Source organism: Podarcis bocagei (assembly GCF_964188305.1).
Source record: "Podarcis bocagei genome assembly, chromosome: 7".
NCBI lineage: Eukaryota > Metazoa > Chordata > Lepidosauria > Squamata > Lacertidae > Podarcis > Podarcis bocagei.
Window position 1 is genome coordinate 54,008,563 of NC_138132.1, and position 15,464 is coordinate 54,024,026.

General features: G+C 44.7%; 1 long non-coding RNA gene across 1 annotated transcript in view; it reads right to left on the reverse strand.

The window, feature by feature from the left end:
• Positions 1–6,590: 6,590 nt before the first annotated feature.
• LOC308592181 overlaps positions 6,591–15,464 on the reverse strand; it is a 28,367-nt gene continuing 19,493 nt past the window's right edge. The window contains exons 2-3 of the long non-coding RNA XR_014010414.1: positions 12,068–12,266; positions 6,591–7,355 (exon numbers count right to left, since the gene is read on the reverse strand). This is a non-coding gene — a long non-coding RNA (uncharacterized lncRNA). The remainder of the gene's footprint in view (positions 7,356–12,067; positions 12,267–15,464) is intronic.

The window sequence follows — 15,464 nt, forward strand, 5'->3', positions numbered from 1 at the left end:
CTGGCCACAGACTATATTATATGAATTTTCTTGGTAACATGGACAGCTTAGACCAAATTCAAACCAGATTGACCTCTGCTGGATAAGTGTACACAGGGGAAGTGAGAACATTGTCAGGCCTGTAGAGGAAGAATCTGGGACTGACCAATGGCTTATACAGAGAGTGCCAACCTTTTTAGGCCAGTGGGCATATTTGGATTTTTGTGGAAGTTATGTGAATGCCATCCCCTCTGGTCAATTTTTCCCCTCCCCCAGATCTGCCCCCACTGAGAGATAGAGAGAGAGAGAGAGAGAGAGAGAGAGAGAGAACACACATGTTTTGCTTTGCCAAGTGCTCTAAGTTGGATCCAACAGAATTAATCTGACCCTTGAAAAGCACATAGAGCTGGAAGAGGAAATGGGAATGAACCTCGCTCTTCAGCTTCTTCCTTCAGCTCTATGTACTTTCTGAGAAAAAGGATGGCAATGACTCTCACCACTTCATGAGAAAGGTGGTAGTCAAGAGGCTTTTATGGGCACCAAGAGAAGACCTCAAGAGGGACACTGCACCCATGGGTGCCAGGTTGGTGAGCCCTAGCTTATGAAAATTTGGGCTTTCGGGATTGTTAAAAGAACAAGTGCTTAGATGTTATTATAAATTGGCAATGAATACATAGCTAATATAAGCATGCATGCATGCAGAATTCTGCGCTGAAGGTCCCACAACAGATTCTGTAATCAAACAACAGCAGTTATTTGACTAGAATAAATTGTGCAATGTATGTGGGCTTTGTTTCCATTTATTTGATGCATACAGTGAATAGTGGTAGAATCCCCCCTCACTTTACAGTATTTGGCATTTCCTAGAGAGTGGGATGGAAGGAACAACAGAATAATGGGGTGCATATATCATTTGGGAGGACAGTCAGACACAGACATAGGGATGGAATTTAGATCTGTTAGGAAGATGCTGAGGCTGTGGGAAATGAAAACTTCTTGTGGCCTCTGTATACTAGAAATCAAGATCCACTCTGAATTTTGTGAATGTAGAAGAAATGGCCACCTGTCTATCTTTAACATGAGGACTAGAAATATGTGTCATATAAATTACTAAAGCTGCCATTATTCTGGAATAGGAAGGAAGATGTGGTGCATAGTGTGATTATAACAATCCAAATTGTAAACTGTCATTTGATGCTACACAGTGTAGTATATATAATACTGAAAAGGGCAACCAGAATGTTCAGGAGAAAATGTTAGGGGATTTCTAACATTTTGCATGGTGCAAAGGAGCTGGAATGAGGGAACCAGTTCTGCTCCTCTTGTAATCATCCCACAAAACCACTTGGCAGCAAATTCAGGACATACAAAAGCCAACACAGTTGCACACAATGTATCATTGCTGTAAGGGCTTCATTGCCACAAAATGTGGAGATGCCCACTAGCAAGGTCATCTAAGGTGGCTTGCACACAATACATTTGCTTTTCAAAACTAAGTATTTGTTCTCCTTAAAGTGATACACCTTTTCATTCTGTTGTTGTTTGTTGTTAAACTTTGGAGGGGAAATACTGATGCTTTAAAAAAAGTTGCACCATTGAAAAACTTACCAACTTTTTGCATAATTGTTACAACTAACAATATGTGTAATCATAAATATTGACAATTCCTCTAGTGATGACGTGGAGACAATACTTGAGAGCAACATGACATCCTGCATGCAGTCAGTCTTCAAATCGCTAATGAACCATGAAACTGAAAGCAATGTAAATGAATAGAGTAGGATTTGCTCAATTAAACGACAGTGATCCACAATGTAGAGAATGTATTTATGAGCATTATTTAGCCTCCTCTTGCTAAATAGGGGTGTCCAGTTAACTGAGCTGCAGTAGAATGGGAGGGTGTTTGTTCCTGCAATTTCCCTTGCAACAATGCATTAATTTTATTTTGCTTTGACTCTAAAATCATAACCAGCAATTGCCAAAAACAAACATGTGGGAGAAATTTTTAAGTTCACATTGAAAAGAGAACCTACCTGATTTCCACTTCCTGAAGCACACCTATCATTTCAAATTTGTTCTTCTCAGAAGTTTGCAATGCAGTTCTCTATCTAAGACATATGGAGGGAGAACATAACCATTGTGACTACTAGCCACTGATGGCTTTATCCTCCAAGAATTTGTCTTACCCTCTTAGACATCCAAGTTGGTGGTCATCCCTGCTTCTTGTGGGAGTAAACTCCATAGGTTGCCTATGCAGTGTTTGAACAACTTCCTTTTGTCTGTCCTGAATCTGAACCTTCACTGGATGATCCCATTGGATTCTACTGTTATAAGAGTTTTTCAATGTTTGGCTGCATTTTTATAATCTGTAAAATCTGCTTGACCAGAGACCATTCTGACACAAAAATGAACAATTGCAAACCCAGCTTTACTCTTTGTTCTAGTGCCTGAAAATTCTGTAAATGCTGTAGTTGATGGTGATGATAATATAATAGAGTATAGTATCTATAAAATACTATATATGGGTCTGCACAAAGTAACATAACAGAAACAGGTCTCTGTCATCAAGGAATTTACAATCTAAAGGACTGTCTTTTCCCATATATTTGTCTGTGTGTCTTAATATCTGCTGGAAAGATTCTGCTCCCTGTCCTTCTATTATACAGAGGTGGTAAAAGCCCACTTTGATACCTTTGGAATTCCCTGCCCAGGTAGACTCACAGAGTACCGTAGATTCTCTTCTCTGACTCAGAAGGTTACTTTTGACAATCTCTTCTTTTTCCCTTTTAGAATTTTGGAAGACCAAAAAAGTGATTTCAATATGCTGCTCTTTGTTTTAAGGCTTTGTGACAGCAAGAAGAAAACGAAGTTGATGATTCAGCCTGAAGAGTTAACACGCTTGCTTGGCCGATTTTGTTAAAAACTGCGCCAAACGTTACAGCATGAAATAACAGTGCTTGAAAGATCGGTCCTCACAACACAATAATTTTAATCTTCCACTCAATACAACTGGTACTTTATGGCTAAATAAAGAACTGTAATGGAGGACTCGCTGATAGCGTAGCCAGAGAAATATTTGACCCTGGCTTTAATTGCAGGATGAAACTGCTTAAGGTTTATCGTGTGGTTCCTGGGGTTCAATGTTTAGGTAGAGAGAACTTTTTTTCTGTTTCAGGGCTTACTAAGACAGTCAATGCCGAAAGCCTTTATTGCTTTTGTTGCATGGATCTCCAAAGTTGGGTCTTGACTGTGGTGTGGATGCCTTTCAGAGGAGAGTCCATCTTTAAGGTACAATGCTCAAAATATGGGTTGCAATCACTCATATTCCTGAAGAGACTTTGTTTTGAAATATGTAACAGAAGGTGGGGTGGGGTTTTGTTTTTTTGTTTAGACTTAATGATATGTTGGAGGAAAGGGCAGAAGGGGAAGTTGCAGGCTGGATGAGGATCTGGCCTGTGGCTCACTGGTTTCCCCTCCTCACCTCACCTGCTGAAATACGCCTACCTTGTGTTTCTATATTTGTCATTCTTCTGGATATAAGGAATCAATTCAAGAGCAAGGAGTCATTCAGAGACCTAATGGACGACCTCCTCTGAGGTCAAGTGCTTTGGGCACATAGGAGCCTTTGATTATTATTTCTAAATTTCATTTATCATGCACACTGGACTGCCCTGGCACAGAATTTGGGAATTAATTATATATAGAATGTTAGCATCTACCACTAGAATCCTCAGAATCACTTGTCCAGAAGGTCAATCTCAATAATACTTTTCACATTTCTGAATGAATTTTCTCTCTCAGATTCTAGTATATTTTAGATTTATTTTAAGTGTGTGTGAGCCAACTTCTAAATTATTGTGATGTGTCATAGCCTGAGTTGTGGTGTACACACACACACACACACACACACACACACACACACACACTACCCCAAATAAAAATTAAATATTAATAAAAGTGGTTTCCTAGGCATAAATAACAAAGCTCCAGATATTGGAAAGACAATAAAATATGACCAATTAATGAATGGCCAAATTCATTTTGGGAATATACAATAATGGTTCGAAAATAATGAACTACAAAGGAGGAAAGGGAGAATGCGGAAATATCTTTGATCAAAACTGTGACATGTTTATTGATGTTTGTAAAAGAGAGGTATGTGATATTTATATGATTAAAGGAAACTTGCATTTTATGAGTTTGGTTTTCATGTTTGTGTAATTGTTTTAAGATTGCAATAAAAATATTGCAGCCCAATGCATGTCTTCTCAGAAATAAGTCTGATTGAGTTCAATGGGATTTATGTCCAGGAAAGTGTGCATCACAGTCTAAGTGCAAAAAAAATCAATTCTCTCTCTGCTTATATATCAAATATTCTTGGAAAGCATAAAGGGTAACATTATGAGCTCTGATGAGAAAGGGCTACTTTACTGTTCCTGAAATGTATCTGAGAAGATCAGTCCTTACTTGCTTCAAAGTATAAATTCACATTGCTCTCTAATACACAGCTGAGGGGCACAGACCAGGGGCTAAATATGACTCCCAGACCTCTCTATTTGCCCTTCAACTATCTGATCAGGCCACACACCCTTCTTCCAAGGCCACACTCTTCACCAGCCCTGTTCTGCACCCTCCTTGAGTGTTTCTGCCTGTCTGGAATGTGTCACTGAACAGTAAGAATGCCTCTTCCTTCCCTGGATAGAGATGTGTGTGTGGCCCTCCAGGCCTCTCTAGCTGGCCCTCAGAACTCTCCCCAGGCCCTCACTGACCCTGCATCACACTCCTAGCATTTTCTGCCTGACTGGAATCTGTCCTTGAACTCTGATTGTGCCTCTTGCTTGTCTGGATGGAGGCCGGGAGCAGTGTGTGGACACATGTAGAAACAATCCTGTTGCAGGATTTTCATTTGTTGCTCCTCCCACTTTTGCTTCCATCCCTGCCCACCACTAGCATGTGCCCTAGACCAGTGTTTCCCAACCGGTGTTCCGCGGCACACTAGTGTGCCGTGGAACGTTGCCTTGTGTTCCGTGGGAGGGAGGCGGGCGAGTCGGGCGGCGAGAGGCGGGGCGGCGGCGGCGAGCACACGCGGGGCGGCGAGCGAGCGAGCTCCCACATCCCATCGCCGCTCGTTACTGGGCCTGCGCATGCGCGAAGTTTTCGCGCATAGCCACTTCCGGGCCTGCCCCAGGAGGTGGGGTTGCGGGCATCACGCCCTTCCCCACGTGAGTGGGGGCTGGTCTCAGCCCCTGCGAGAACAGGGGAATCCCATCCGGCCACGCCTCCTGGCCAGCCAATCGGCTGGCTGGAGGGGGCGTGGCTTGCCCTATTTAGGGCCGGAGCGGAGGGGGCTCGCCCTCTCTTCTCCGGCTAGCCCCATCGCCGCTCGCTACATCCCATCGCCGCTCGCTACTGGGCCTGCGCATGCGCGAAGTTTGCAGTCCTTGCAGTCCTCGGTAACCACAGCTTGCAGTCCTCGGTAACCACAGCGACCCGAGGGAGGGGAGGGAACAGGGAAGTCGAGGGTGGCGGCGAGCCGCGATGACGTCAGTGGGCCGCGCCGCCTCGCCCTGGCACGGTGTGAGAGCCCCGGCTAGTGGCGCGAGCTTCGGAATAAGTGGGATCCGCGTGCGCGAGACCGAGATCGCGGGTAAGGAGCTCAGCCCTGGGCAGGAGGAAGCGGGGCCGCGCGTGCGGGCCACATCCCCACAGAGAGCGAGCCTCCCCCGGCCCACCACTCCGGGCAGGTCCACTCGCATGAGGGGGCGGCGATGGCGATGGCCGGCAGCTTGCCTGCAATGCCATCCCTTGAGCAGGCGAGGAGCCCGGAGGCTACCAGATGCGAGTCCTCTTTCCCACCCTGCTCGGGAGTCCAGAGCACTTGGTCGTATTCAGGATCTAGAGTGGGGAAGCGGGGCTTGTGTCTGGGCTGGACACATTGGGCTGCCTGTGCCGCTCGACCTGCGGGGAGAAATCAGGGTGGGAGTCACGACCGTGAGGCAGGGCTGCCAAGGGTGGCAGAAGAGGACACGGCCGTCGCACCTGTCCTTAGGTAGGAGCTTCTTCCATGTCGACCTGCTGCCCTAAAGTCTTGGCTTTTTTCTTGGCTTTTTGGCGGTTGGCACAGAAGGAAGGCAAGGGGGAGGGGAAAAAATTGAAACTTACACTTTCGTGCGTCCCTCCCGGCGTGACGCTGCGCGCTGACGTCACGGGGCTGTAATGGTGGTGTGCCTCGAGATTTTTTTCATGAAACAAGTGTGCCTTTGCCCAAAAAAGGTTGGGAAACACTGCCCTAGACAGACAAATTCAGGTGTGGAGAGAAGGGCTATCACTGATCTTCCTGTGGGCTTGCTGGTTTCTGGGAATCCACTGAAGGATACTGACCTATCCCAACCTCAGCCTGATCCACCAAAGACATTCCTTCCTTATGCTGCTAAGCAAGAGTGCAAACTCAAGGTTGCCTAACATAGATTAGTTGTAACTATTCAGGCACCTTGAGCATTTACCCTTGCTTTTGTAGGTTAAGCACACATCCTGGGGCTGTGATTATTCACATTTTGCTTTTAAAAAGTCATCATAATCATTATCCATTTATTTATTTGTATGCTGCTACAATAGTGCTCAAAGTGGCTCACAACATACCAGATAAACAACAACAAATAAATATAACAAGTTTTAAAAAGTAAGAACAATTTGAAGTAATCATAATGCAAATAAATATAGAATATAAATAAATACAAGAGAAATATAAATAAGCTAACATAAAGCTAAACAGAGCATGAGACTCCTAATTTCCGGGTCATGGGTTCAAATGATTCCTGCATTGCAAGGGGTTGGACTAGATGACTCCTTTGGTCCCTTCCAGCTCTACAATTCTATGATTCTACCGTAATTGTGAGAATAATATCCACAAAGGAAATAAAGTGGTAGCATCCAAAATTGGTGGGGTCACTATTCCCAAAGGACATTCCACATATGCCCACCAAATTAACTTGCTGTATGGGTGCCCAGTTCTCACCTGGGTCTCCTTTCTCAATCCCTTCCCCATCCCTCACATGGGGAGGTAAAGATTGGCTGTCCTTCAAGCCCCACATAACCTCACAGTTCAATACCCAATCTGAGTAGTTTGGAAGGGGTCCCTTTCCTATGCATGAATCACTGCTGCTCCAAAGATAAGCAGTGTGTTGACTGCAAACTCCACCATCCCACCTCTTCTGCCATTTACAGCCTGCCCTTGATGGTTCCAGCAGTCTTTCCCCTGTAGCAATCATTTCATTGCCCCAAATACAGCTCTCCTCCTGATAAGGATCTCAGGCAATGGGGTGGAGAAGGCAGGTGGAAATACATGCCTGTTGAGATTTCCAGAAGCAGCCTATCTTCTGTAGTGAGACAAAACCAAGAAATGTAGACCATGTAAGACCAAACTAAAGCAGCGGGTTGTATTAGATGACCTTGGAAGGTCCCTTCTGGCTCTGGTTTTATGAACTCGGCTCAATCTGGATTAAACAATATATTGGCTGCCCCTCCACCCTCACCCACCACCCCAGGGAAAACAGGCAGGAATTGGACGAACTGGAGAAAATGTCGCCACCATCTAAAAGAGCAGATAAAAGCAGAGGGGAGCAAAGAAGTGGGGGAGAGGAGGGAGGCAGGAGGAGGTGGCGGAAGCATGAAGCACCTGCTGAAGGCTATTTAAGGATTAGCCAAGTGCTGACAGACAAATGGTGAGATGAATCAGCCTCAGCAAGGCTGTGTGGGCCACGGTTGTCAGCTGATGGGTCGTGCCATGTCGCTTTCATCTCGGGAGACCAGAGCATCCTTTGAGTTTTTAGGGGTGAAGACATGTGTGTGTGTGTGGCATTAATGGTGGCTGGTGCCCCTTAGGACTGCGATGGCAGAAGACAGGGAGACCGGCAGAAAGTGGAGCTAGAGACAATGACAGGCATAGCCAACTAATTCTGCTTTTGCCATTAGTTGCAGGTCATGTTGTCAGTGGGTCTTTCCCACTGCTCCTCCTCCTCCTCCTGCACCTTCAAGTAAATGGGACACCTTTGATTAGCATGACTGACTAGGCATTAGCAGACCTCTCCTCCTCCATTCTGCATAATCCTCTTTTGTAAGATGAGCATGCCATTTCTTAAAGGTAGAAAGAAGCCCCCACCCCATGGGCGTAGCCAAGGAGGGGCAGGGGGCAGCTGCCCCCCTAAATCAAGTAAGTAAGTAAGTAAGTAAGTAAGTAAGTAAGTAAGTAAGTAAGTAAATAAATAAATAAATAAATTTAACTAACTGACCAATTGCAGTGCAGATAGCTCAGTTCTGCCCTCCCTAACATTGATCCTGCCCCCCCAACATCAATCCTGGCTACGCCCATGCCCCACCCCCCAAACACACTCACCATTTGCACCTCAGAGAGACATATAGTTGCTCTGTGCTGGATCCAAAGATGCGACTAGTGGAAATGAAAGATCTATTGGGCTGTTAATGCTGTGAGTCCCTCCATCCTGTGCAAATAAAACCATACACCCTAAAGACACCACAGTCTCCTCCTACCTTCATTCCCAGGAAACCAAACCTCTTGGCAACACCCTTGGCACCTCTGGAATCTTTTACTGTTCAGAGATTGGGATGTCGTGTAATGAATGTTATTGGGGGTGTGTGTGAATTGCACCTATCTTTCCTGAACATATTTCTTACCAGATGTTCTGTACCATGGATGCCACACACACAAAACACCCCATAGAGAGCTCTAAATTAACCAGGGGGCACATAATTGAGGAGTGCCAGGGTTTTTCTTTTCACTAGCTACACTAGCTAATTTGTTTGTTTGTTTTCCTTTAGGGAGACATCTGAAACATCTATTTAGGACCCATCCTGATCTCTCGACTGTAATTTGTTTTGACTGATTTCAATTCTGTATTTTACATCGTTATAACCTGCCAGGGGACCTCATCGTGCAGGGCAGGCAAGATGATGATGCTGATGATGATTTTAGATGGGACAAAGCGAGAACTTGACTGGTTTGCCTCAAAATCCCGAATGTTGACTCAACATCTCGCCACCCCTTTCTAGAAATTAAAATAATTTCACTGGGCACTAGGGATACCTTGGAAGCACCCAAAAAACGGTGTTGTGCTCTAAATAAAACTTCTGTTATCGAGAATTAAGGGATGCAAATGCAAAGCGATCTGGGAGACTCTAATATGGGCACGATCCCGGCGCTAGCTTCTGCTATGGAGCTGCGTTCTGGCGCAGCAGTTTCCGATTCACTGCAATGGGACTTCCAAAGCCTCCCCTCTCTAAGGAGAAATACCATTCCGGTTCTGCAATCGGGGGATCTAAAAGACTGCTTCGAGGAAGAGCGTTGAAGGCACAATCCAGCGGCTCGTTCTCCTGCGCAATTTCCATTGAAGAGCGCAGCCCAACCTGCGCAATCCCCGCAGGAGGATATTGCGTTAATCTTCTTCAATACGAACAAAGGCAGGAGCAGAAGGTGGTACAGCGGGATCTACTTGTAGGTATCTGTGCTATGTGCAGGAGGTCACCAAGGATTTTGGACTCCACAGCAACTCCCCTCCCCCCCAATGTATCTGCTGAAACGAAGAAAGCTGGAGAGGAGGAACGAGGAATGGATTTTGGGAGGAAAGGTCTGTGGGCTTGAGTCTGGGTCCTGGACACAAATTCAGAGGCGGTCTTGCCTCTGTTGAAATGGACTTCAGTCTACCTAAGCCATAATAAAATGTGGAATCTTTAAGATCCCACAGGTCTCTTCGCTGATTTAGAGGTGTCCCGGTTCTTTCGTTCTAACTGTATGCCCGCCCTTCTTTCTAAACCACTATTTGGCACTTAATTCCGAATCCAATGAATGGACCTAAATTAGTCTATTAATCTCAAGGGGTCTACTCCGAGTAAACTAATATTGGCTCGGACCCAAAGTAGAACCTGCAAACTTGAAGTCCGCTCATCCTTTTTTTATTATCCATATCTCTCTCCACCAATACGTTTCACTTATGCTAAACTGAAACAAAACACTTTTCATTCTTCTCCAGGATTAGAATTGCTTATTTATTTAAATTGATATCCCTACATCTGGAATGCGGAAGGGTATGAGAGAATCGCAGTACACTGCGCCTAGGTTATAAAATGTTTTTATTTAAAATAGGTTGTGTTTTTTTAAAGGTACAGAAGCCCACCGATTTTCTTGAAATCCAATTTACTGTGAAAAACAGTAACCCTTTTACCCACTTACCGGGGAGCAAATCCTATTTAAGTAAATGGGACTTACCGGTACTTCTGTTTAGGCATTGGCAGGATTACTCTGTAACGCTGTAATCCTAAATACAGTGAACAGTTGCAATCCTGTACATGTCTGCTCAGAAGTAAAATCTACTCCCAGGTAAATAAGTATAGGATTGCAGGTGTTCTAGAAAGTGAGCCCCATTGAATACGCCAAATAAGAGCTCCGTGTCTTCTTTGGGAAGGAATTCGGGCGTCTTTCTGCTTCTTGGGCAAATCTACCCTCACCTCAGACCTCACTAATAACCCAGTCCCATGCTTGTTTGCTTGAATTCAGTGGAGATTATTCTTAGAAAAGAGAGCATAGGATTGCAGCCTCAGCCACGCTCTCAGCGCTCTCTCTAACATGGACATATTAATACTGACCTACCTTACAGGGTGGTTGTAAGGAAGACTGAGATCATGTATGTGACTCCCCCCCCGTGCGCGCTTGAGTTTCTTCCCATGCTTGATCTGTGACTCATACCAAATGATTGTTTATACATCATAATGGATTGAAAATGAATATATTGTTACGCAATAACAATTCGTTTGCTGTTTATAGAAATTACTTTGAAATGAAATGGGTAAGACTTTTCCATTTTAAAGTCAATATTTTTTAACAAGAAAAAAGAAAGAAAAAAGGAACAGGGTTGTATAGATGGCTTTCTGGTAAATACTAATTGCTTTGTTTCTATGCCAGTACTGATCATTTATTAAAAATAGTCATACCCTTCCCTCTCTGTCCTAAAAGGGACTTTCTCTTTGAAATACTTTTTTAAAGTGTATAAAAACCCACTGAAAACGAATCAACCAATATTATATTTCTCTGCTGCCTTAGAACGCTCTAACTGTTGTATTCAACAAATATCTATTCAGAGCAGTGGACCTAAGTGGATTCAGAGCAGTGGACCTAAGTGGACCTAAGTTAGGCTTGCCCATTATTTTCTATGGGTCTACTCTGCGCAGAAAGCATTGGATTTTACATATGTTTTCTCATTCACAGCCATAAATCTTTTAATTGCCTTAATAACGTTTGTGGTTGTCTTGGCTTTGTAAATGAGGGTTTACAATGTGCGGGGGAGAGATCCTGTCCATTTTTTTTCTTAATCACTCAAAAGACACTGATACACCTCTCACTCGTTCAAGAATCCAAGCTGTACAATACAGAATGCAGTGCTATTTTTGGTACCTAAAAATGCACATCTAAAGAGACGCAGGGAAAACGGATACAACTATATTTGTACCCTATACCGGCGCGGGATTGTTTCAGATGTTTGCGTTCTCACCAGTGATCACACCAAAACCAGTCACATCTTAGCGTGGGGGGAGGCAGGGGAAACCCTCCTTGCTTGTGCCCCCAAGACTTTCCCCTGATCCTGAAATTTCAATAAATGTCCTCCACAGCCCGCCCGCCCCTCAGGGAAACGTTGCCACTATTTTCTTTAAGTGACAAAAGAAAGCCTTGAAATGATCGACAGCTTCGGCTTATTTGACGGTCCAGCGTGGAAAGGTTGGGGGCGGGCAGGAAACGTGACCAATATAAAATTTGAATAGAGAGGAGTCATGGAGATGAAATAGTAATAATAATAGTAATTATCATAATAAGTGGGAGCAGATGCTGGTCCTACTCAGAGTAGACCCATTGGGTTTAATGGACATGGCCAACTTAGGTACATTAATTTTAGTGGGTGTAATATCATGGTTAATAATAATAATAATAATAATAATAATAATAATAATAATAATAATAATGTCTAACAGAACTATCAGGAGCCATTTCCAACTATAGACGAAGTTAAACACATCGAGGTCTCACTGTTTTTCGTGGGAGACAGACACGTGCTTAATTTCTCAAGTGACATGAGTGTGTCTTTAATAGCACAATCGGGACCTACTCCTACAAAAGTGTGCATCGGATTGTAGTGTAAAGGGCAAAAGGGTGTGTGATTCAGCTCAATGGTCTCATCCAGGCATCCTTGCTGCGATCCTCAAGCCGCTTCTGCCTTCTCTCTCTTCTGAAAAAGGAAAAAAGCAACAAATCAAACAGTCCAAAAATCCCTGTGCGTCTCTTCCTCTCTATAGCAACAGATTAGATATACACTATCTCCAGAGGAAACACAATCAATATTCCCTTGGCTGTTTTTTAAATTGAAAATGTCGGGTTTTGGGGGGGGGGGGCGGGGCGGCGGCGAGAGAGGTCTTCGAGGCAACAGTCATTTTCGCTCTCCGAAACTGATTAGTCTGGAAATATACAGTTTAGACGAACCCAGCAGCGACAGAAATCAGGGCATGCCGTGGTCTGTTTGTAATCTTATCCCCCCTTTTTCATTAACATAAACACGACATTAACCCAAATATACAGGGCCACCTACCAAGCTAGTCAAGTGAAGAGAGAGAGAAAGAGACCATTTCGCCGCTTGGCTTCGTGATTGCGCGGAGTATAGAGATAGATGGAGGGAGCGATGGATGGATAGAGGAAGTTGGGAATCGAACAGCATATAAATTGGCAAACTGGGAAGGAAGGAGGGTTGGGATTATAAAGAGGAACGAACCGAACTGTGGATCGTCACTCAACGTTTGCACTACAATTCCAGGTCTCATAGTGGCTTTTGGCAGAGTTTCCCCCTTTCCCTAAAAAATCTGGGCTCCCCAAGAATTCGCGTGTAAAGTGTGAGATACTTAGTGCATATATTTAGGATGGGGGAGGGGGAGGACAGGTGAGAGTCCTCAGTCAATGGAACTGAGCAAGACTACATTTGGCCCAAAGAGCTTCTCCCCGGAATCTCTATTTTAATGTCCGGGTTTTGCTCACATGATGGTGACGAGACGTCCTCTGAGCATGAGCAGAGAAGCGTCCCACTGGGCAGCCATCACCACCCTTCCAGCTTCGTGTTTTAGGAGAGAGGGCAAGAAGGCCTCTGGTCATCTATTAATCACTGGATGGCTGGAAAAACAAGACCTGTATGCATCTAGAATAGGACGTGTGAAGTGCAAGAACACAACCGGCTGTTTCAGCTCAGAGGCCCACCTACCTCGGCATTGCACTGTCTAATCCCGTTTTCAAGACGACGGGAAAATGGGACACCGCCACATCTTGAGGCAGGGAGTTCCATAAACTAACTGTGCACTGTGTACAGAAGCACTGTCTTTTGTCTGTCTTCCTGGTATGTGTGTGTGCATGAGAACAGTTCCACAACTAGATTATGTGCATTTAATACAGTATGTATACATAACTCTCTTTCTGTGTTATTTTATTGTGGAGCTATGATGATATAGACACATATGAATCTGCATATGTAGGATATATGTAATGTGTTTTGCTGCGACCATGGAGTGTGTATCAAGAAACCTTATTTATTTATTTTTATTTAATGTATTATAGCCTGCCTTTCTCCCAAGCTGGGATTCAAGTCGGCTTACAACATTCAAAAGCAACAATATACTGTACAAGACAAACTAATCAAAACAAAATAATTAAAAACAATAATTAAAATACATCAGGACACATTTAGAGCCGGAAGTTTAAAAACTGTTTGCCCTGACAGCAGCCCAGGGATCAGCATCATCTGCACCTTTGTTTTCAAAGACCTGTCTGAACAGGAGGGTCTCCACACCATACCTTTAAAGCACATCCAGTGCACCTTTAAAGCACCTGAACTTTACTTACCCCCTCACAGAGCTACAATTTCCAGCCCCCTTAACAAACTATGCTTCCCATAATTCCCTGGGGCGAAGTAATGTTGTTTCGAGGTGCATTGGATGCGCTTTAAATGTGCGATGTGTGCGATGTGGACCTGCGCTTTTGGGTTAGGCTCAGGGGATACTGACAGGGGATACTGAAAAGGGGTAAAGATCCCCTTTCTGAAACACGCCTGTCTCCCCTTCTCTTAAGTCTCCTCCCACCCCCGCCCGAATTGCTGAGAGTCTCCCCCTCCCCGCACGCCCCTCCTTCCACCACTTGACTCAAGCCTCGGGTTCAACGCCATCCTGGGGCTTTTAATCTCTTGCTGACAGCTCTTGAATAGGCGACCTCTCTCTCCCCCCTTGGGCTTTGCTGGGCTGTTTAGTCAAAGAGTGTTAAATGTGAAACTGGACGGTTTTGAATCCACTTGCTCTGGAGAAGCCACGCAGGCTTCAACCAGAGCGATTCTGGAGCATCTGTGAATGAAGTCTCTACATTCCGCGAGGTCATCGCTGTGGAATAATTGCTACTCCCTCGTTTCCTAGCATGAGCCAGTGCTGAGAGAGAGAGAGAGAGAGAGAGAGAGAGAGAGAGAGAGAGAGAGAGAGAGAGAGAGAAGCTAGTTCTCCTCCTCCGCCTCCTCATTTTATTCTCCCAACAACCCTGTGAGGCAGGGGTGCCAACTTGAATAAAAAATTGTGGGGGGCCCAGGTAAGCCCCGCCCCACATAATCGATCACATGACACACAATATTTGAATGGGAATGCCCATCAGCTTTGTGGAGGACCCCTTACCCCATGGCCCCTAGGAGTTGCTCTTATGCTGTGAGGTAGGTTAGACTGAAAGTGAATGAATGGCCCAAAATCACCCAGTAACTTGGGTGCCTGAGTGGGGATTTGAACCCTGGTCTCCCAGATCCTAGTCCGACACTCTAACCACTACACCACGCTTCACCCATAGGAGCCCACTGAATAAAAGACAGGGAAATATGCAATTTGACCATTATGAGCACGGGAATAATCTTCTTCTTTTTTAGTAACTAACGTGCACTAAGTAATCTTGAGTATACTCTCTTTCAGAGCCGTAAACGCGTAAGCTTAAATTTATCTCTTTGGAATATCCTTACCATAAAACCCAACGAACATTTAAAGCACATTACTTCCCCAAAATAATCCTGGAAACTATAGTTTCCCCCTCCCAGAGCTGTAGTCCCAATGATCATCCTTATCAGACTATAGTTCCCATGATTTGCGGGTGGGGTGGGGGAAACAATGTGTTTTAAATGAGCTTTGGAGGTGCATTAAATGTGTCGTGTGGGTCTTCTGTCTATGAGGATGGAAATAAGCGCAGGCTTTGGGGCGACGCTGAACTCCGCAAACAGCAGCAAACCAACCAGAAAGAAAGCAACTCCACGCAGGAGAGATCTGTGCGTTGTTGTGCGACCCCTGAGAAGCGCAACGGTGTTTGTGGCTGTTGCCTAATTCTGCAGACGATGAAACTGGGCGCTCTCTATCCATTGTGTCTCGTTTTC